Raw genomic sequence first — 21,996 nt, forward strand, 5'->3', positions numbered from 1 at the left:
GTCCCTCAGTCGTACTTTCCCCTTGGGGACACTCAGCCCTTCTCCTGAGGCCTGCTCTGAATGGCGGGCCAATGGCTCCTGGAGTACAGGTGGAGGACAAGCAGCTTAGATCTTCTATGTGTCTGGAGAGTTGGGGCACAGGGTTCTCATGTGACTGGGAGAGGTGGCTGGGGTTTCTGGCCTGAAGAAAAAGACAGTATTTAAGTTTTATGAGAACAGACACAGCATTGAACAGCGTGGCTGGGGAGGATATGTGTTGATCTTCTTAAATAGATGTGAAGGGCTGCTGGGTCCTGCTCAGCAATCTTCCCAAAGTAGAATTTGAATTTCTGATGGTTTTTGATTGTGTGAGTCCTCTGGGCAAGTGAGGTGGAGAGAGGAGACTCTGGTGGCTTGGGCTGTGTGTGCATGTGTGTGCTGCATCACTGTGTATGGCAAACTGCCTCGTGTGGCCCAGTCACAAGTGCTCCTCACTCCAACCCTTAGTTGCTTCTAAGAGGTGCTTGGTACCCCTGTGTCCATGTGGGCCACTCAGAACATTCTCAATGTGGTAGTCTGTGCATAGCTCCCTTTCTTGAGGTAGGGAAGATGATACTAAGACTCGTTTGTACCGTTTACTCTCCTCCAGGATAGGAGGACTAAAATGTTTCAGCATAGGGCTACCAGGCATCTGGCATGGGGGTGGAGTTGGGGGCCCAGTGGTGCCTTTGAGATGTGGTTCATTGTTGGGTCTGAGGCTACACCTATGTGGGATCCAGGAGACTCAAGACAGCTCAGAACACCTATATAAGTCTCCCTGGGAACAATTATGGAAAATGACCTGGAGATGCTGTGAATTGGGGCTGGGGCATGTGAGGGGTGCTGCTGTGGAGAGCTATGGACCAGGATGCCTGTTCACTGGGCTCAACACTGATTGTGGAAGGCTACATTGATGATATTTGCTGTAGAAGAGCTATGCAGGCTGCAATCTCTTTTGGCAGATATCCTGGGGCCTTCCACTTCAGGGATGGCAGCTCTCTTTCTCCATCATGTTTGTAGTTCTTGTTGATGCCACGTCACAGGCCATTATGCTATTGAGCAGTTCAGCGGTGTTGAGTGACCATGCCCCCAAGGGCCGTGGCATAGCTTGTCTGGCTAAGTAGCTCTTTCTGCTTTCTCTGTCTTCAGCATTATTTAAGGTGCTTTGGGTTTCTTGCACCCAGGCCATTGTCCAGTCTATATGGACAGTAGTATTGGGACAGGGCCTGGCACTAGGCCATTCTCTCTTTTGGGTGCCCCTGCTGTGCTGAGCTCAGCGGGGAGCTCACCTTCTCTGTTGCTGCTCATAGGCCCAAGTCTGGGACAGACTTTCCCTCACAATCGTCAGACCACAGCTATCATCAGGGGGGTGTGCATAGCTTTTTCCTGGATAGAGAACCCCTTGGCTTCCATCCCAAGGTGGATGTGGGGGACAGAGGAGCTAAGAGGCTACCAGCAACTTCTGTTGGCATTAAGGGTCCTGCCTTGGAATTCTGCAATTCAAAGAGCTCTGCTCTAGTTCCCAGGGCTGAGATAATAGACAGACTTTGAGATTTGTAGCAGAGGTTAGCCCCTGTAACCCTGCAGGCAGGAGCCCAACATCCCTGTGCATCTCGTGGGCACCATCTGGGTACAGAGAGCAGGGTATGCTGGAAGGCAGGAGGACAGGGCCTGTGTTGTGAGAGATTTCCCTCTGTCTCTATTTTTCTCCCACAGGTCCCTAGCCACCTAGGGAGATGCAAGCCCAAGTGTATAGAGTCTGTTATGGACCCTGCATCTGCCAGTATTGCCCTGTGGGCCATGGCTATGTTGGAGCATCCTTTTTGTGTGAGAACTCACCCACTGGCTGGCCTCCCATAGTAGAACTGAGTTCTAGCTGTCTCCCTGTCAGTCACTCATAGCAGGTCAGGGAGGTATGGGGCAGATCCCTGGCCATTCCCAGCCCCATGTTCCTGGCCTGCTGTGCCCTCTTGAGAGCTGGGAGGTGAATGACTTACAGCCATATGCTGCTCACTCGGAGACTGCCTAGCCTGGCCTTGCTGCTGCTCTTTTGTTCAGTTTTTTTTTCTCCTTTGTGCTCCACTTTGTAAAACTGAGGTGGGAAGGGAAAGGCTTGCCTATGTCCAGAATACAGGGGCAGCCGGGACCAAATGGATGACACTGTGGTTGCCCAAAGATTTCTGAGGCCTAGAACTGTGGAACTGTGGGACCCTGCTAAGGGAGGGGAAGTCCTCTCCCAAAGTATTCCCCTAGTCTAGCAGGGCTGGAGAGTCAGGTAGCCTGCCCTCCTCATTGTGCAACCCGCAGCTGGCCTGGGGAGCTCCTCCCAGCCTAGGCTCACCCTGCCCTGGAGTCTGCGTTCTTTGGAAACCATCCTGGCACCACCTTCCAGTGGAGCAGAGGCTTAGAGGAGGCTGGGGGCTGCTCCCAGGCAGGGGTGGGGTAGCTCTTGCTCTTAGATGGTGGCAGGGCCCCAACCCTTTCTGTAGCATCCAAGGCTGTGCTGTAGGGCTGTCCTTATGGGTCAGTCCAGCCTCCTTGCCCTGGTGACCTGGAAAAGCAGGAAGCCTGAGCCCTGCTTCCTCTGGCTCCACCTCCTTGGTATCCTAGCCCCGACACTTGTGTGGGAGGAGACTCTCAGGTGGTAGAGGGACTCAGGGGTCTTGGCAAATGTCTTCACTGCCATATTGAGCCATCTCTCAATAGTGAGATAATAAGGGGGGAGTTACCACCCAGTTGGATTTTGGCTTTGGTGGGAGTCATTCAGCTTGCTAGCCAGGTTCTGCAGTGAGGCTACATTTGTGTGGACCTGTGGGACAATGTATTTAGAGCCATCATCGATCATTGCATCCTGACACTGGAGGATGGGAGAACCCATGACTTGCCAGAGCTGTGCCTTCCCCAGTGATGGTCTTGCTTAGTGAGCTCTGATGGTGTGCTTGCTGTGTCATACAGGGGAGGGTGGGAATCTGGCCTCATTGATGGCCCTTATGGGCCTTGATGTTGGGAAAGGGTAGTTTTCCCAGGTAGGGGCAGCCCTGCCCAGGCTCAGCCTGCTTGGGGTCCTACTTAGCCACCACCCTTGATGGCTCTGATAGGCTATCTCCTCTGGGCCTTCTCACCCTACCCATCTGCCCTGAGCCTGGCACCCCCAGGAAGCTTGAGGCCCCGAGTGGGCAGAGAAGTATGAAGGCACAGCCAAAGTAGAAACAAAGCAAAGCTGAGGCAGCCACGCCCGAGCACACCCCCAACCCCCAGCCCACACCAGCCCCTGCAGCTCCTTATCTGCCGTCTGCAGGCCTGTGGCAATCGCCTGCTCTGTGTGGTTGAGAAATGCGATGAGCAGATAGCCTCTGGGTGTCAGGGCGGTTGGACAGGTTTGGTACCTGCCTGTGGTGAGAGCCATTCCAGAGCCAGGGAGAAACCTGGCCAGAGTTCACTGCGCAATGTGCAGGCGGCTGCAGCCTCAGGCAACCACAGCCTCTGTCTGTTGCCCAGGCCCTGGATCCTGGGAAAGGGAGCTTTGGGGTCCAGGGCTGGGACTATCAGGCTGGGTCATCAGGCCCTTCCTGGACCTCAGTTTTCTCATCTGTTCCACATGGACATCAGAAGTGTCCATTACGTTAATGACACTTTGAACTTTGTGTTCACAAGGATTCTCCTTAATGTGGTGTCCCCAAAGAAGTGACCTGTGGGGCTGTGTCAGGGTGGACTCCTAGGCTGTAGACTGCCAGTGCTGTTCCTGACCAGGAATGTCAGCTCCGAGCTGGGGAATGTGTATTCTTCCTAACCAGAAGTCAGATTCTGTTAGCCAGAATCTTCTAGAACAATAGTGTATAGCAGAAGTGGGCCCCTTAGGGCAGAGTCTGTGTTCTTAGAAAATTGTGTGCATCATGGCTTCCTCAAGGGCCTCTTTATCCCTTTGCCCATAGCAACCTAACCTGTCCCGTTCTTGGAGTAGAGCAAGGGTGCAGTTTGTGGCCAATCCTGGCAGAGGGCGAAGTCACAGGGAAGGAGGTCCAGAGTTCTGCCTGAGGTCTGAGGTGCAGGGCTGAGGACACACAGCTGTATGCCTTAGTGTCCCCAAGAACACAGGGAAGTGGCAGGGATTGAGTTCAGGGTGGAGACAGTTCTTCTGGGGTGTGTCAGTCCAGGTCAGGCCCTAATGGCTTTCCTACTTGATACTCGTTCCTTCAGAGAGAGAGGGCTGCCAGTGGGTATGTCACCAGCTGGGGAATGGCCAGGAGCAACTGCCTGCTCAGGTCACAGCATCGTCACCATAGAGTGGCTGTCCTGGCTGATGTGTGTGAGCTGGGCACTGGGCTGGTTGAGCTGTCACCAGTCCTTGAAACAGTAGGTGGGCGGGGACCTGATGATCTAGCTGTGGTAGCTGCTTTCCGGGCACAGGGCCTCCCTTAAGCTGAGGTGGAACGAGCTGGAGGAAGGCTTCTTGGAGGAAATGGCACCGTGCAGGTTCAGACAAGGGAACAGATGAAACAGTTTGTGCTCAGGCCCAGGGGTTTAAGAGAAGCAATGGAAAGGTGTAGCCCAGAGGCTGAGAAGTTCCCAGGGGTCTCACGTAGGGTGTGACCTTGACTTTGTGATATTGCAGAGCTGTGGGTATGCTGTATGTAGGGGCAACAGGACATTTGGGTGACCTGCTTCCCAGGCTGCTATTTGGATGCTGTTCAAACAGGGTAGTTCTTAATCTTCCACTTCAGATGTCAGCAGCCTGGGCAGGACTTTGCCCAAGACAGGCAGGGATTTTTTGTAGTCTTGGGCCCTGCTGGGATTTCAGGCATGAGCTTGGTGAGTGTGTGTGTGTGCATATGCATGTGTATGTTACGTTTGTGCATATATGTACACGTGTACATATGCATGCATATGTGACACCTCTTTGTTAATTGTTAATAAATGTTAGCATTCCTTCTAGGCTGTGCCCCACAGTTACCTGGCAATAGCCAGGTAGGCCTGGCTTACTATAAAGGGGGCTGTTTGCTCCCCTTTTTGCTCTCTCGGACTCTCTTCTCTCCCTGGCCCCTTTCTCCCTCTCTCTCCCTCCCTCTCCCACCTCTACATGTGTTCCTGGCAGGTCTGGCCTTGCCTCTCCTCTCCTTTTTCCTCCCTCTTTCCCCCCACCTCCTCCTCCCTCCCTTTATCCCTCTTTCTCTGCCTCCACTCCCTTCTCAACTCCCATCCCCATGCCCTAAATAAACCCTATTCTATACTATACCGTCATATGGCTGATACCTTAGGGGGAAGGGGTATCTCAGCATGGGCCCACCGAAGTAGCCCTCTCACCTCACCATACCTCCATCTACAAACATATTTTTTGCTCGTTTTTAATAAAACACAATAAGTAAGTAGCTAATTAATTGTTGCAGGTGTGAGGGCCTGAGTCTCCTCCCCTACCTGTATTGACCTGCCCTTCTTCCTTTTCCTCCTTTCCTTCCCTCCCTCCCTCCTTTCTCCCCTTCCCTTCCCTCTCATCCTCTCTCCTTCCTTCCTTTCCTCCTTCCCTCTCATTCCCTTGCTCCTTTCCTCTTTCCTTCCCTTCCCTCCCCTCCCCTCCCCTCCCCTCCCCTCCCCTCCCCTCTCCTCTTCTCTTTCCTTTTGTCTTTCTTTGACAGGGCCTCATGTAGCTCCAACTGCTGTTGGACGGTATACAGTACAGAATGGTTTTAAATTCCTGATCCTTCTGCCTCCCAAGTGTAGGACTGGAGGGAAGCACCACTGGGCCTGGCTTTTCAGTCTTTATCCCTCAGCAGGTCCACGTAGTCCTATGTCACTAAACCCCAGTGGAAAATAGAACCCACAAATTATCCACTTAACTGATCTCTAGGCTTCTGGCCTCTCAAGGGATAGTGACTGTGGCATTTTCTCTCCAGGCTGGCTACAGATGCTGGGCTACAGAGACCCCATGAAGATGGCTGTCTACCTCCATTAGTGGGTCTGGAGTACTTTCACTCTACTCAATAAATAAAACAAGCCCTGGCGTCACAGAGGCCTTGCAGTTGAGATAGTTCAAGGATGTGTGATCCTGGAGATCAGAATGAAATGGCATGTGAGCACTCTGGCCAGGACAAGTGTGGGTGTGTCAGGTCTTGGGATACCCATCTCAGAAGGGTTGGGCTGCTGCTGAAAGCTCATGCCCCCATCCACCTTCCTGTGGATCGGGCCTTTGCTCTTTACCTCCCTTGTCTTGTGCAGCCATGGTGGGCATGGTAAGGCATGGCCACTACCACTTCAAGAGGAGTGGCTGGGAGGTTCTAGAGCTGGGTGGTAGCTTTGGCATGGCATATTGTCCCCGGAATCCCTGAACCCTAATCTGAGCCTCTGTTTTCACATTGCCTTGCCTTGGGAGACCCAGAGTCCCTTGGAGGGGCATTAGAGCTGTCTGTTGTCTTGGTGCTCTGGGTACGGGTCTTAGGGCATTGGCATGAGCAGGTGACAGGATGGGAGACTGGGCCATAGAGGTAGGATGTGGCTACCCTGTCCAGCAGTCAGCCCTAACAACTCCTGTACCCTAGCCTTCCCAAGCATTGGCTCAGGTGGCCAGAGCCGCAAGGACGGTAGAGCCCTAGGTTCAAATTCTGTCTCTTCAAGGCTCCCTTTTCTGAGAAGCTGGTGTTAGGAGAATAGTGGGCAGCCAGTGCTGGTGCCAGTCCCATCGCTGTTCCTGCTGTGGTCATGGCTGTACTCGGTTCAGTGTGTTTTTGTGAAGGCAGACTTTGAGGCCCATGATGTGAGCCTGCCATGGGGTACATTGCTCACAGGTGAATCTAGGATCTGAGGCCACAGAGGAAGGAGTCCTGAATGGAACCTCGAGGATGATATTCCTCCAGCTCACTCCAAGTCTGGGCTCCTTGTTAGTGGGGCTGTCCCAAGTAGCAAAGACTCCGGAGTTCCCAGTGGACTGGAGGGTGGCTGAAGACTGTAGTCAGGCTGGGCCTGCATGTTTGGGGCTGTGGAGCAGGTAGAGCCCTTTGAGGCTTGCCAGGGGGTTGGGAAGCCTAATGAAGATGGGAGTCCTGGTGAGCCCCAGTCCCTGTAGCTTGGGTCTGGGAGTCCCTGGGTAATCAGGAAGCCCACAGGGGGCAGCACCCTGTGATTGGCTGGCTCAGACTGGACCTTTTTTGAGCTGCCATTTTACTCACAGTTAAACTGGTGGCTATATTGCTAATTACTAATTGGTTTTAGCACTTTCTCTGGGCCCCATTCTGGGTCTAAGACCCAGAGAGAAATTTATGGTCCCACCCCCACCCCGGTTATGGGGATGGAACACACACAGGACCAGGCCATATTCAAATCAAATGGTCTACCTCTGGGCCCATACTCCAAGCCCTTGGAGATATTTTATTATTCTTGTTTCGTTTTCTGAAGCAGGGTCTCACTTTAGCCCATGTTGGCCTTGAACTCAAAGTAATCTTCCTGCCTTAGCCTCTGGAATACTGGGATTACAAGTGTGTACACCCATGCTTGGATTGGATAACTTTATTAAAAAATTAACTTTTTTGTTTGTTTGTTTGTGTGTTTGTTTTTTGAGACAGGGTTTCTCTATGTAGCCCTGGCTGTCCTGGAACTCACTCTGTAGACCAGGCTGGCCTCGAACTCAGAAATCCGCCTGCCTCTGCCTTCCAAGTGCTGGGATTAAAGGCGTGCGTCACCACCGCCGGCAAAAATTAACTTTTATGTGTCAAATTTTTATTTTATTTTATTTTTTTCCTTTTTTTAAAATTACGTATTTTCCTCAATTACATTTTCAATGCTACCCCAAAAGTCCCCCATACCCTCCCCCCCACTTCCCTACCCACCCATTCCCATTTTTTTGGCCCTGGCGTTCCCCTGTACTGGGGCATATAAAGTTTGTGTGTCCAATGGGCCTCTCTTTCCAGTGATGGCCGACTAGACCATCTTTTGATACACATGGGGGCCTGAATGGGGCATCAGGTTCCTTGGAAATGGAGTTACAGATGGTTGTGAGCTGTCCTGTGGCTGCTGGGAATTGAACCTGGGTTGTCTGCAAGAGCAGCCAGTGCTCTGAACTGCTGAGTCATCTCTCTCTGGACCCTGGAGATGTCATTCTCCTTCTGCCTCCCATCCCCATCTCCTCTGTAGTCTGCTGCATGCTGCATCCACCAAGGCCCTCCCCTGTGAGGTCTGCTGAGGACCTGCCCATCTCGCACTGAGTTCAAACCCTCTCTCTCCATTGGCCTGGCCGGCGTCCTGGACAGGACAGCAAGAGCAGTGGCAGGAGATACAGGTGACCACGTTCTGGAGACCAGATGCTTCCAGTCTTGGGATTTGTCAGGGCCTGTAACATCCTCCTCTGTGTGGCTGTCGCCCATCATTTGTTGGTAATGAGCTTTTTTACACTGTAATTTGTGTCTCCTAATTACCCAACAAGTGCCTAATGGTTCTGATTAAAATCAGAGGGATTCCTTATTTGGGAGCAGGATGTGGATTCTAAGGCTGCTTACTGCCTGCCCAAGTGACCAGACACAGGTAGAAGTTTCCAGAATAGTACCCTAGAAGGAGCGCTTTGGTTTTCTCTTCTTACTTGGTAAGGGTCCCCTCCCACCTACCTATCCCCAGTGTCCTGTCTATAGAACAAGGACAGGGGTGCTTTGTCCCCTTGAGAGCCTTGGCTTGGTCTGGACTGCCTGCCGGTGTAGTACCTTTCTGTGTACCCACCTGCCATTCCCACTTGCCATGGCTGGCTCCTGGCTGGCTTCTAGCTGCTGTGAATGCAGGGTGGGTATTTAGGCAGAGGTCTCATCTGAGCCTGTGGCAGCCTCCCTCCTTACAAAGCATGCTCACAGAGGAGTCATCCTGGTTCCATCCCGTGCTCTGCACTCTGTCATATGCATGACCTTGTCTTTGTCCATTAGAGGACTAAAGGGTCTGCAAAGCTGGGTCTTCTTTCTTACTCTCCCAGGCCAGGTTAGTGGCAAGTCTAGAGCTGTAGGCTCAGCCTACGAGGGGTTGGTGGTAGGGAGGTGAGCACTCTGTCCTTCACTGTTTTCATCTTGCTGGAGCCACTATGACCCTAGAAATGGGTGTGACCTGAGTAATGGTCATAGGCCAGTGGGTGGCAGGAAAGGTCAGTCACTCTCTGTCCCCTCCCAGCTTGGTGGGCCACAGGACTGTGTGGGGCTTGTGAGGTGTATTCCCTACTTAAGGAGCAACCCACTCATTGACTCCCCTGTGCAGGAGAGGTGTCCATTTCGGTAATCGTCTTTCACCCCTGCATGGTTCTTCTCTTGAGTATCAGCCCTCCTTGGCCTCATAGGACCTTGATCTCCTCCTGCGGGCCAGCTAGTGACTGGGATGCCTATTCTGTACTGTCCTTCAGTGGGTCCCTCCCTGGGATCTGTGGTGGAAGTCTGGGGTCACAGTGGTGGTAAGGATGACCGTGTTCCCTCCTCGTTCCTGGGCTGTGCTAGGGACCAAGTGCAGATTTTGCTGTGACAGGTCCAATTTCAGCAGCTGCTCCCACCCCCAGCCTTTGCCCTAAGCATCCAGGGATAGCATCTTCAGGTAGCACTGATCAGAAGACCCCCTCCCTGTACAACCCCGAGGCTTGGAGCCCTGAAGACCACTTGGGTTGGTGAATGCCCAATGGGCCTACTCATAAAAACCTGGGGCTCCCACTCTTATTTTTAGGGTTTTTAGATCCTCACCTGTGGCCATCAAACTGGCATAAGGGAAAAAAGAAAGAAAAGGAGGCTGTTGAAGGCGTGGGGGCTAGGAGCGTACCTTGCACGTCCATCTGGGGTTTTCTGTTCTGTCCGTTTTTCTAGATTTTTCTGTAGTGGTAGTGATGCTGATCTTTCTTGTACATATCTAGGACAATTAAATTAGCTCACTGTTCAGCCAAGTAGTCAAGGCCTCCGAGTTTTGACTCTAAGTATGGGCTATACAGGAAAAGGCTAACAGCATGGCTGGTGTACACTGATGACTGGCAGGCACATGCACAGTGGGCTTTGTGGAAAGTAGATGCTGGCGCCTTAAGGGAGCTCTGTTGCTAGATGGGACAGGTAACCCTGGGAGACTCCAGGTAGGGCCTGGCTAGTGTCTTTTGTGAGGTCATGTCAGTAGCCCCTTCTAGGTCGATGACGACCTTACTGCATATAAGAGCAATTCCTTGAAGCTTGGCATCAGTGCCTGTGCAGCCACAGAAGCTGAGGCCCAGACTGGCCAGGCTAAGGCTCACTGGGCTCTGCTTTAGCTGCCTGGCCCTATTTCCTGCAGTCTCTGGATCCCTTCCTGTTGGAAGTTTGGAACAGACCTAGCCCGCTCACTCACACCTAGGGCAGGGTCGCTATACAGTAACAGTTATAGGCTGAATAGGCCTCCAGTCTTGGTGGTGGAGAGTCCTGCTGGCCAGGCTGGGGCTGGCTGCTACCCTGCCGTGGCCTTGGCTCAGCGATCACTGTACAGGAAGAGGAATCCACATGAGGATAGTGAAGCTGGAGATGAGTACTATACACTGTCCAAGGTAGCCGGTGAAGAAGAAGCAGGTCTACAGGAGGAGGCTGAAGTGTGAACCCAAGAGGCAAGGCACCTACTGGGTATTCTATCAGGGGTCATGGGTCAGAGGGCATGACCCTCGATGCTTGCCTTTCAGAACTGTGCAGGGAGGGTAGGTATGAATCTGCCAACCACTCTCATCCCTCTTTTCTTGGGGGTCAGGGTCAGCATTTAATCAGCATCTCTGAGGCTAGCCCAGTGCCTCAGCATGGACCTAGGGAGTCACAGTTCCTGAAGACAGGCTTCAGGGCCCCTCCAGACTTGTTTGCCGTGGGCCTAAAGGTAGCATCTGGACATAGTATTGCTGAGGAGAAGAGGGGGAGGGCTACCTTTTCCGTTGCTGCTGCTTGCTGCCCCACCCCCACTTTTAGGTCTGTCAGGCTTGGCATGGGTTCAGGAATGACATGTGATTGGATCTTTCCTAGCTTCCTCAGAAGGTGCTTGTTGTTGCTTCTGCCCCAACCCATCTGGAATGAGTTACATAGGGTGTTAGCTGTAGAGTGGTCCTGTCATGGCATGAGCAGACTCCCCCAACCCCCATCCTTGCTCAGCACCACTAGAAGCCACCCTCTGGGCTGTGCCCCATGTGAACAGCTAGCAGGGCCACCATGGCAGGGTACAGAGCAGTGGGGTAGAGGAAGCTCTGGGACATCCCTTGGATGGTCTCCTGCTTCCAGAACTCGTCCTGTAAAGGCAGTATGGGGTAGAAAGGGGTTCACAGACTGCCCACAGAATCCTCTCCTTTTCCATCTGCTGAGGTGGTTGAAAGGAACCTCCAGAGTCCCTCATGGCAGACACTGGGAGATAGGAGGCTGTGGGAATAGTAATTGAGAGGCCACCAGCCAAGCAAGAGGAGCCCAAGACCTTTAGGTTTTTCTTTTCCTTGGAGGGAGGAGCTGTTGGCAGTACCTCAGGGGGTCCTCTGGTAGTCAAACCTGGCTTGGCTAACTGTTTGCTGACCTTGTAGATCCTGCCCACCAAGCCAGTTCCCAAAGCTCGAGGGGTGTGCCTGTGGTGATGGCCTTGCTGGAGACAGAGCTGAGAAGCACAGGCTCCTGTCTGGAGGAATCTGCCTGCACAGCCGAGCCTGATGGCTTGGGCTGCCTGCAAAGGGGCCCTGGGCTCTGCTTAGCTACCCCTAGGATGGATTCTGATGGGATGAGGTTTCCCCAGTGGGTGATGAGGAGACCCATTAGCCATGCATTCTCTGTTGTGCCCTCCTCCTGCTCCCTGTGAAGTGGTCTTGTAGTGAGAAAAGTTAGGTCTGCCTGCTCCTCTATGAATGGTTCCTTGGTGGCTACCACCAGGTCCACTTGAGGAGTGCCAGCTATCTGGACCTGCTGCCCCCTTCCAGGACCTGGAGAGCTTACTGCCTTGCTCTTTGTGAAAGCCCAGGCATGTGGTTTTGTGTGTGTGTGTGTGTGTAAGATTATGTGTGTGCTTGTGTGTAAGCATGTGTGTGTGTGTGTGTGTGTGTGTGTGTGTGCAGGTATACATGCAATGTGCATATGTTGAAAGTGAGCATGTAACTGTGTGTGCATGTTGGTCTCTCTGCTTGTGAGAACCTCTTGTGCCTAGTGTCCTGTTCAGTTCCCCAGGACCGTGAGCCTTTTGTCTCCTCCATTATCAAGGACCTGGATTTTACGGTCTTCCTAGGTTCCAGGCCAGTGCTGTGCCAGCTGGTTCTTCTCTAGCCAAGTGACCAGGTGACAGGACATCTACCCCAAAGCTTTCTGGTTCTCCTACCTCTGTGCCATGTTTTGGAGGTATCAGAGGAACAGCTGGGTGGGGCCATGGCTCTGCTGGTTCAAGGCCTGATTTAGCCTAAAACTTTAGGGATGCCCTTTACCTGTCATGATGTGGTGATGTGTATTCATCTGTGAGACCTTGTCCAGATCTCAGTGCTGAGCAGTGAGCTTTCAGAACTCTATACCAGGCAAACATGAGGCTGTGTTTTCCCCATTGTGGGGATCCCTAGGGTGCCTGAGCAAGGCCCAAGGCATGGAGAGAGCATCTGATTGCATGATTTCCTGGGACACAGCAGGATGTGGTCTCCACAGAAAGAGGTTCTGGAGGAACCCAGAGGGGTACGTAGGGTGGCAGCCACAATCTTCTGGGGTAGCTTATGCTTTGATGTTTTCCTGAGATGAGTCCTTCTCCGCCTCCAGCTGGTTGTGTGACTTGGGGCCATGTCGGGTGAGGGGAGCATCATGAGGGTGGGACAGACTCTGCACCTGCAGAGAACTTGATGCAGCTAGGAGAAAATCGGCAGTTCTCTACTCTCTCCATCCCAGCCAGGTCTTTTCTGGCCTCAGGGTCAAGGTCGAACCTCCTTTTCTGATCCTCATGTCCCCAGCTCTCTTCTTACATGCTAGCCCCTCACTCCCTCTTTCTCTCCTGGTGGCACTCCACTTCCATAGGGCAAGATATGAGGTTTCCCAGATCTCTGCCATGCCTCCAGATCCACATGTGATAGGGGGCTGGTCATGTCCTTGTGTGAGAGTCTGTATCTCTTGGTATTTATAGCCTGGCTGTGCAGAGGCCCTCAGGGAGCCGAGAGGAGTTGATTACCTCATTATCTCCGGAGAATTATCCTTGTGTTTGTTGGATACTGGGATGGGGGACACCTGGACAGAAGTGCTTGCATGTAGAACCTGTTGTGATGCAGGGCCTGGGCCAGGGACTGTGGCATGCTGTCACTGGGCCATAGGCATAGCCACATTTGGGCCTCAGAGACTGGGCGGGTGGCAGTGTGGACATGGTGGCTCTGGGTGCTCCATTACAGAGTTCTGTTGTCATCTGGGTTGGGGGTTTGACAGTAGGAGAGACATCACCTCTAACTCAGGCTATCAGAACATGGCTAGGCTGGAAACCTGTCAGATTATCAGGGTGGGATATCTGTTCTGGAGTTGAAAACGGAACATGGGCGAGGTTGGCTACCACATGGTATCAGTTGTTGGTGGGGCCCTGCCCCTATTGTTGGGGCCTCAAGACTGTAGAATTCTCTAGCAAAAGACTTGGGTCCAATGCCAGTCATGCAACTCCCACCCCATTAAAAGTTTTCCTTCCTTCTGGGTGTCAGGCTCAGCTCCTCTAAGGTTTGTGTCCTGGGAAGAGTTCGTCCAACTCACTGGGCCTCAGTTTCCCTTCTTGTCTGATGGGGTAGTAGTGTGGACTCAAGTGGTGACCTTGAGTGTCTCCTGCTGTCTTCAGGGTTCTGTGACTTTGTTTAAAATTCATCTAAGGCTTCCAGGCTGCCCAGAGTCACTGCATGTGTAGAGCAAGGCCTCTCTGGCTTTGGTACTGGGTGCTCAAGCTGGGGACCACAAGGGTTGTTCTTTCTAGATTGTGATCTTCTGAAGCCTCACCCTTGGCAGATTGCAGGATCTCCTTCCCAGTCCTGGACAGGGCATCTGAGGGACAGAGCCTGGGGCCTGGGGCCTGGGGCTGAGTGCTGGTGGGGGGTGGGGGTGGGAGTGGGGGACCAGGGGATGGGGGTGGGGGGAGGGCAGCTCTGCTCCTAGGGCATGGCCCTCTTATGTCTCTGCCTGTCCCTTTGTGGGGCAGTCACGGGGAGCACAGCCTTCCCTGTGTGTTGGGCAGGCAAACAGGCCGAGATGGCCACCGTCCTTCCTGGGTGCTGTGCATGTTGAAACCCATCTCTGACGTGGCCAAGATATTGAAATAAGTTCTTGTGAGTTTCCCAATATCCTGCCAGCCCGTCACAGGACTGGTTGTCAGGTGCCTGGTGCCAGGCCTGGCCTGTGTCTCCCCCATGGGGTGCCCAGGCCTCATTTTCCTCCTGAGAGGGGGAACACACTCTCTCCACTGCTGCTGAGAACACCAGTTAAGGTCATGATATCAGGGGAGGGTGACAATACTCCAGACAAGAAATCCTAACAACAGCTCAGTTTTATGGAGGGGGGAAAATTGAGGAATAGCAGAGTGACGGGATTTGATGTCAGGCCTTTGAGCCTGTGCCCGAACAGAGTAGCCTGTGTGAGTGGATGGCAGAATGAGGCAGGGCGCCATGGTAGCATGGTGCTCGTATGTGTTGGCTGGAGAGGAGAGGGCAAGAGGACAGGAGACTCAGCACAGTGTGTGCACTCCCAAAGGAAGGAAGCCTGGACTGGCCATGGGGGTCACCTGCGTTAATGGATGCTGGAGGTTGTGGGATGTAGGAAACTGTGTCAGTACCCAGTGTTGTCCCTCTGTCCCTGTGGCCAAGGCCAGGCAGGCTGAAAAACTCATTGATCACCACTCATTGCAGGCCCTTGACCTGGAAAGTCTTCCCACCTCGCAGGAGGTTCCTGTGCTATGTTTAGAGAGAAAATAGCTCAGGGAGGCCCTATGGCCATCCTAGTGTACATAGAGCCCTGTGACCAGATGGCTAGGGGCTGGGGCATGAAGATTTAGTCATTAATTTGGGAATGGCTCACACACCCTTGGGGCAGATGCTGGCTCTGCCCTGGTGGTCTCAATGGCCCCAGGCTTATGGCTTTTGTTGATCTGGCCAGTGTTGAGGACTGTCCTCTGGCTCTGTGAGCTAAGGAGTGGGGTACAGGAAAGCTTGAGACTATCCTCCTAGCTGGCAGAGTGACCCAGTGACGCCATCAGGTTGTGTATGTGTGTAACTTTGGTTCTAGGAATCTCATGGTTGAACCTTCCCAAGCTGTGGTGTAGTGCCTGCTCTTTGCTCATCAGTAGAGCCCTGCCCATAAGGAAGCAGACGCTCTGAGAGGGCAGAGGGTCTGGGCGTGGCAGCTGTATCACCAGGACTATAAGGAGGGAAGTCTGAAGCTTGCTTCCTGGAAAGTGAAATTTTTAATGCTCCAGACTGGGAAGGAGGATACGTGTGATTCAGTTGGCAGACATGACAGGGCAGAGCTATGACCACAGAGGCCTCCTCAGTTACAGAGTTACAATCTATTGTATGTATTATATACTGATTGGGATCTGAGCCTGGTGCTATGGTATGTCAGCTCTGCACACCCCCTCATGTCCTGTAGCCGTAAATATCAGGCCCTTCTGGCCACCCTTCCAGTGAGAATATGACAGTCCAGAGAGGTGACATCACTTTCTGGCCTTGGACTGACGCCTTCTGTGTCCTGTTGTTGGGACCCCTAACATCATCTGTCTGCTGGCCCTAGGACTGTGCTGGGGGTGGTTTTTCATAGTGACATTCATGCAGGTTTGTCCTGCCCACCCTGCCAGATGTGCTTGGGAATGTGGGAGGGAGCCTGTTGTACTGTAGCTGGAGGGACATGAGCCATGCTTCTCTCAGGAAACCCTCTCTGATGTCTGCTACCGGCCACCACCTTGCTAGATGGGTTGGGGCTCTAGACAAGGTTGTCTCTAGCTGGATGGGAGTCACTGACAGGGCCAGTCTCCCATTCAGTTCTTCCTGGCATTAGCAGTTGGGGATGAAGATGTCCTATTCCCAAGTCCTCACTGGTGTCCATCTGTGTGTGGGGCGCAGCGTCCTGGTGGTAATGTCCATGAGGATGAGTTGACTCAGATGTACACAGCTCTAGCTAGCTGTATGTGTTGCAGTCAGAACATGAGCCCAGACTTGCTGATGGTAGGGGCCTACCAGTTGGTTCTCAGCGCTTGTGTGATCTGGTTCTGTGGTGGCCATAAGTCCACTTCCCCCGTGCGGCTCCAGGCTGTCTGCAAGAGAGTGACTCTGGCCCCCAACTGGCCAAAGAACAAGTGACTGGCAGGCTACCCTCTTGTGGGTGGTCAGGCCCTGGGGTTCTCTCCTCCCAGGCCTGAGCCTGAGGAAGGTCTTGTGGTCCAGTGAGGGAGTATGCCTCGCTTCCTTTGGCCTCACACATTTAGCCTGAGAGCAGGCCCAGAGGGGATGGCGCCGGAGGAGCAGCTGCCTCTGAAGCTCTGCAAATGGGGGCATAGGAGAGAGACATTACAGTCTGGCCACTTCCTTAGCCTGCAGCTTTTTGCAGAAGAGGAAATAAGTCCCAGAGGGTTTGTTTGGTCAGCCTTTGTCAGGTCACACAGCCTTACAGTCTGGGCCTTAGTTGGAGCTTTAGAGCATGCTTGCCTGGTTCCTAAGCTTCTGATGTGTCTGCAGCTGGCATTGACCAAGGTGCCTGGCTCCGTTATCCCATCCTTTAGCAAATGTCTATTTGACAGCTTCTCTGGGCCAGACCTGATGACATGACCAGAGCTATGGGTGTGTGTGTGTGTGTAGAAAGAGGTGAATTTGTCCTCCTGTGTGGTGGTCACTGTTTAGTGGCTCCTGGGGAAACCTTGTGCCAGACCCACAGTGGGAAATCATGAACCTTGGAGAGGGCACTATGTGCTGAGCTCTTTCTTGGAGCTTGGTTGGCACCCCCAACACGTGCATGTACACGTGTGCGCACACATATACACACTCACACACACAGTGGACTAAAAAGGCTGGGTCTGGGCAGATCTTGGCCCAGAGGACTATTAGTACATCCCAGGGTCATCTCAGTGATGGGCCCAGCTTAGAACTAGGGTTGAGCCAGACTGGGGGCAGGTGATGCTTGGATGCCCAGGGTGGGCCCTGGGGGTGGGACACCATCCTGGGTCTGTGAGGCCAGCAAGCTTCAGAGTGGTTAAGGGCAGTCAGGGTCCCCGTGGTATAAGAGTATGTGTCAGATGTCTGTGTTCAGCAAAATAAAACAAGCTCCAGCTACCCTGAGACTGTCATAGAAGCCAGAGGAAAACAGACCTGCCATGTGCCCTCGTCCCCCAGCCCCAGGGCAGAGCTACTTGGTGACTTTGGCTCTGCCTGTGGACAGTGGCTTGCCTGGTATGTTCAGGGTAGAACACTAGAGGAACTCAGTGTGGTTTCTGTCCGTGGTGGGAGCTTCAATGGGAGGTAGCCCTTACCAGTATTGAGTGCAGAGTAAGAAGGGGTCCCAGGCCCCAAATGGGTGCCCTCTGATTTGGGGGATCCTGTACCTACATAGCTACCCATCCAATGACCCTGCCTTGTGTGGGCTTCTAGGAGGCTAATGTGTTTTGTATCCCCTTCATTCATCCTCTGGGAGCAGGGCCTGCCAATGCCCCTGGCTTAGCCCTGTTGTGTCTCTGCTGTCCAGAGGTGGTTATACTTCCTCTGCCTGGGCCCCTTCCACAGCTGCCTGTCCCTCCCTTTGTCCTTCTTCCACACCCAATAGTACCTCTCCCTCTTCCTGTATACCTCTACTCCCTCTCCCACTCCTCCTACAAATCTGTACCCCTCCCTCATCCCCTTCCTCCCTCCCTCCCTCCTTCTCACCCCCTCTGATCCCCTTGCCTTTTGTGCTCTGGTGGCCTCGGGCTCCTGACTAGCCAGCAGAATGACCTGGGCAGGTTGCAATTTACTTCGGAGTCTCTTCATCCTTCCTGCAAAAAGAAGTCAGACTTGCTGAAGGTTTGAGAGAGCTGGAGGTCCCAGTTGTCAGCTGCTGTGTGTGGTGCTTACTGGATAATCAGGGAGTGTGGGCAATAGTCTTTTTTGGTTACTATCTACCGGTAGAAGGTGGGGGTTGGGCATGCCCACCTGTGGATACCAGGAGTTGGGGTTCTTCCTGACTCCTTGTAGCTGAGTCTAGTGAGGAGTCTGGGCTCTGAAAAGCTAGTGTGGTGTGGCCCAGGTGAGCCACAGGGCTGGGAAGGAAGCATCATTTACTTGGCTGGGCAGCTGGCCAAGTGGGCAGGCCAGGAGGAGGGCTGGGCAGCCCTGTCATCCAGCCTTCCTTTGTCCTGGCCCCATGCCCTCTGTGCAGGCATGCTCTCTGCTGCTATGACTGACTCTTACCTAGGCTGGCCTCAAGGCTGCCACAGGGCTGCAGAGACTCTAGATAGTTGCTAAGCCTCTGGAGGAGGCTCAGATGTTAGGACTTTTAGGGGGACAGAACTCCAGCTTCCTTGCTTCAGAGATAGGTAACCAGGGTGAGCCTTGACTTCATTGGACCTTACCTTCTGCTTCAGGGAACTTTGGCCAGTTTCGAGGGCGACTATGTTGAACCGGCTAAGCTGGATGCTGTCTCCACATCTCACCACACAGTCCCCCAGGTGGAGGGTGACACTAGTTCTGTCATCCCTCCTGATAAGTGGTACTTATCAGAGTGGGTGGTACTAGGGTAGCATATGTCTGGTGCACGGTTGTAGCTAGAGGTGGAACCAGAGGGGTGTCCTGGGTGAAGTGAGTGTGGATGGGCTTCTAGGTGTTGAGTAAGCCTGGGGCTGATTGGTGCTCAGGAGCCTGGTGGGAGGAACTGCCCTGGTGCCTGTGAGATGCACACACCTCTCCCACACAGCTTGACATTCTCACAGTAAGGCTGCCAGAGGCTCCTCCAAGTCCTCCATCAGCCCTCACAGCAGCCCCTTCCCCACACTGGCGTTAGGATTCTTCTTTGCAGTGGGTTTTTAGTCCCGTTGAGACTGGGAGGGAAGCTGCCGAAGTTCAAGATGTAACTTCATTCTTGTTTTCTTTCTTGTATGAATGGGTCCAGTTATAGGTCCTTGCAGCGCGGTTGGCAGTGGGCTGCCAGAACCAATGCCATGATGACTGCTCTCTGAATACATGATTCTGGGTTATGGTTGCTGCAGTGTGTTTGCTGGAGTTCCCTGGAGGTGACAGGTCACACCCTTGGGCAGGATATTCCTGTGTCCACTGATGAAGTCCTCTACAGTGGGTGCCACCAGATCTAGAACTAGGATCAGGATCTCAGCTGCTGAAACTGAACAGCAAGTCTTTGTGACCTGGGCAACACACTGTTGGATTTTAGAGAGTGAGGGGACTTCAGAACTCCATCCACGTCTGACTCTCCACCTTTGCCCTCTATGTTGCCCTTGGTTGGACTGTCCTGCCCTCCCAGATGGAGCAAGGCAGAGGCTATCAGTAAAGTATCAGGGTGTTTCACAGATGTGTTGAACTTTGTCAGATTCTCCAGTGAAGAGCCTTCCTGTACGGGAGAAGGGTCTGGTGCTGATTTGAGTTGAGTTGGAGGTGGCACTGGCCACCCAGGCTGGCGGAAGCCCTGGCGTGCAGCTTGGCATTGGTGCAGGCTAGGCCTATGTAAGCTGCTACCCTCGGGAGAGGTGGCTGCACGGGCCAGGGCGGGGCTGAGGGCGGGGAGCAGGCTTTCAATGACTTTGATGGGATTAGAAGCAAACCCAGCAGGAATCCTGGTTCAGGGCCAGGCCGGGGAGGAGAGCTGGTGAGGCCCTTTCAGGAGCGCCTGGCCATCCAACGGAGTACTGAGGACTTGTCATCTCAGGGATAGTGGTGCATGCTTTCCAATGAACCCAGCATCTGGAAGCCCAGACAGCTGTGGTGTGTTATGTGCAGGGCCCTACTCCTGGATTCTCCACTTACACTTCCTGTGTTCAGAAGTGGAACAGGGAGAAGTGGCCTAGGCCTGTGGCCCCGTGGGTTTTAGGGACATGAATGTTTGCCACCTTAGTAAGAGCTAAACTCCAGTGTGCCCAGAAAACAGGCCTTGGCCCCCATTTCCAAATTCCTGTGGGTCACAAGAACCACGGCAATAGCCCTTACCATTAAGTTGGTCTTCAGATGGTAGGTCACCAAGCTCAGTGGACCTGGCCACAGAGAGGGGGCGTTGGCTCTATGCAACATTTGATAAGTAGGAGTCCACAAGCCACAGGCTCCAAGATGCCATCTTACACCCTGCCTCCAGAGTCCTCCCAGCCTGGCTGTGGCCTTTTGCTTAGAGGGATCCTGGCTGTGATTTTGTTGTTTCCTCAAGTCAGATTATCCTGCTCTCTGCCCACGTCCTGGCCAGAGAGAGGCCCTGCTTTATGTCCAGGTGAGGACAGAGTCTCTCATTTGTCCTCATGTGTCTTTTCTGCATCTGTCCACTGGCTAGCAGATGCAACTCAGCCAGGTCACCTGCCTGCTGGCTTAGTTCTGTGACTTCCATCCAGATCCCTCAGCCCAGCCTGAGGGCCCTTCCACCTTGGCCACACCTCTGCACAGCAGGACTGATGTCATGTTGTCCCCTGTTGGGCCTGCTTGTCTTTGCTTGGTTGTGTCCCATCTCACTTCTTCCCTTTGATTTCTCCTTCAGATTGCACCCTATGCTCCTTCATAGGATTGGATGAGAGTAGCCCCCACACCTCAGGAGTCTGTTCCATGTCCTGGATATTCCCAGGGTTGCAGAATCCTGAGCCCACCTTAATTGTACCTATAACTCTGGGCAAAAGTCTAGTCATCTTAGCATGATGTTGGAAGATAAATGGGACTGTGAGCAGTGACCAGTGTGAGAGGAAGCAGGCTGCTCAGTGGGTTCTCAGGCCAGGGCTGAGGTACTTTGAGGTACTGTGAGAGGGTGTGCTTCACTCTGCCATCTGTGGGGTCTATGACTGGGCCCTGGGATGGGAGCAGCCCCCACCGGTCTGAGCCAGTGTCTGGTTCTGGGTTACAGATGCTACTTGTACAGCTAGGGTTCACTGTGTCCCTAGCCTCCCTTATTCCTGGGAGACATACAGGACATCTTGGTTTCTCAGTCTCAGTGGAAGGACACCAGGCCCTGGCTGGTCAAAAGTGGAACTCTTGCTGGGCCTTCCCTCCCTGTGGCCTATGCTAGACTGCACGCCAGCCTTGCCCTACTGTGGGAAGCAATATGAGCTTCCTCAGTCTCAAAACTTGCTGGACTCTCACAGCGGGAGGGCCGGCATCTCCCTTGATCTAGGTTGGAGGTTCCCTAGGCCTACAGGCATGCAGAGCAGACTCCATCACCTCAGGGCCATGTCCTCTGGGCACTGGAAGGTCTGTGGTTCTCATAGGCTGTTCAGCTTCAGAGTCAGGACTACGGCTCTCTTGGTCTGTCCATGGGCATGTAGTGTCGTGCTGTGCGTAGTTGTCTGTTGTGTTTTCCCCCTTGCCCCCAGCCTACCTGAAAATGACCTTCAGGAATCCTTTTCTGAAGCCTCTGTCTGTCTGTGTGACTGGATGGCCGGGTGGAGTTCAGGGCATCCTGGTTCCCATCTCCTGTCTTGCCTCTCAGTGGACCAAGCTTGGCTTTGGCACTGCTGCTGCCTACCGGCAGCAAGCCCGGGCAGGTGAGTGTTCCATGGATACCTGTGGTGTGGGCCAGAGGCGGTGTGCTGGCCCTGTGAGTCACTTGGATCCTGAAGTGGGGGTGGCAGGGTTGGCTGCAGCTGAGAGGCTCAGGCTGACAGGCCAAGGCTTGCCTGTAGCTACTTGATGGAGCCAGGTAGGAGCCTGCTTGAGATGTGGTTGGACAGGGCTGTGTGGTCACAGGAAGTAAGGAGTCTCCTTTGGGGCAGTGTTCATGAGACCAGACCTTAGTGGCTACTGATAAATGGGCCCAGTTTGCCAAATGGTCTTCAATCTCGAGGCTAGCTGGGTCTTCCAAGAGGATCAGGAAGGACTTCTTGGAGAAGGTACCCTTGATGGGAAAACCCAGAGAGATTGACCATGTG

The 21,996-nt window shown here is 53.4% G+C and overlaps 1 protein-coding gene across 4 annotated transcripts in view; it reads left to right on the plus strand.

Moving 5' to 3' along the window:
• Rxra (retinoid X receptor alpha) overlaps positions 1-21,996 on the plus strand; it is an 86,875-nt gene that overhangs the window by 23,680 nt on the left and 41,199 nt on the right. The window contains exon 1 of one of the 4 annotated variants that reach the window (NM_001290481.1): positions 9,168-9,248. The exons of 2 other annotated variants lie outside the window; for them this stretch is intronic. The gene's annotated coding sequence lies outside the window, so the exon portion shown is untranslated. Of the gene's footprint in view, positions 1-9,167; positions 9,249-10,458; positions 10,577-21,996 lie in introns of those variants that run through there. One more of the 4 variants, NM_001290482.1, reaches the window with a different exon arrangement.

The sequence above is a fragment of the Mus musculus genome, chromosome 2, assembly GCF_000001635.26.
Source record: "Mus musculus strain C57BL/6J chromosome 2, GRCm38.p6 C57BL/6J".
NCBI lineage: Eukaryota > Metazoa > Chordata > Mammalia > Rodentia > Muridae > Mus > Mus musculus.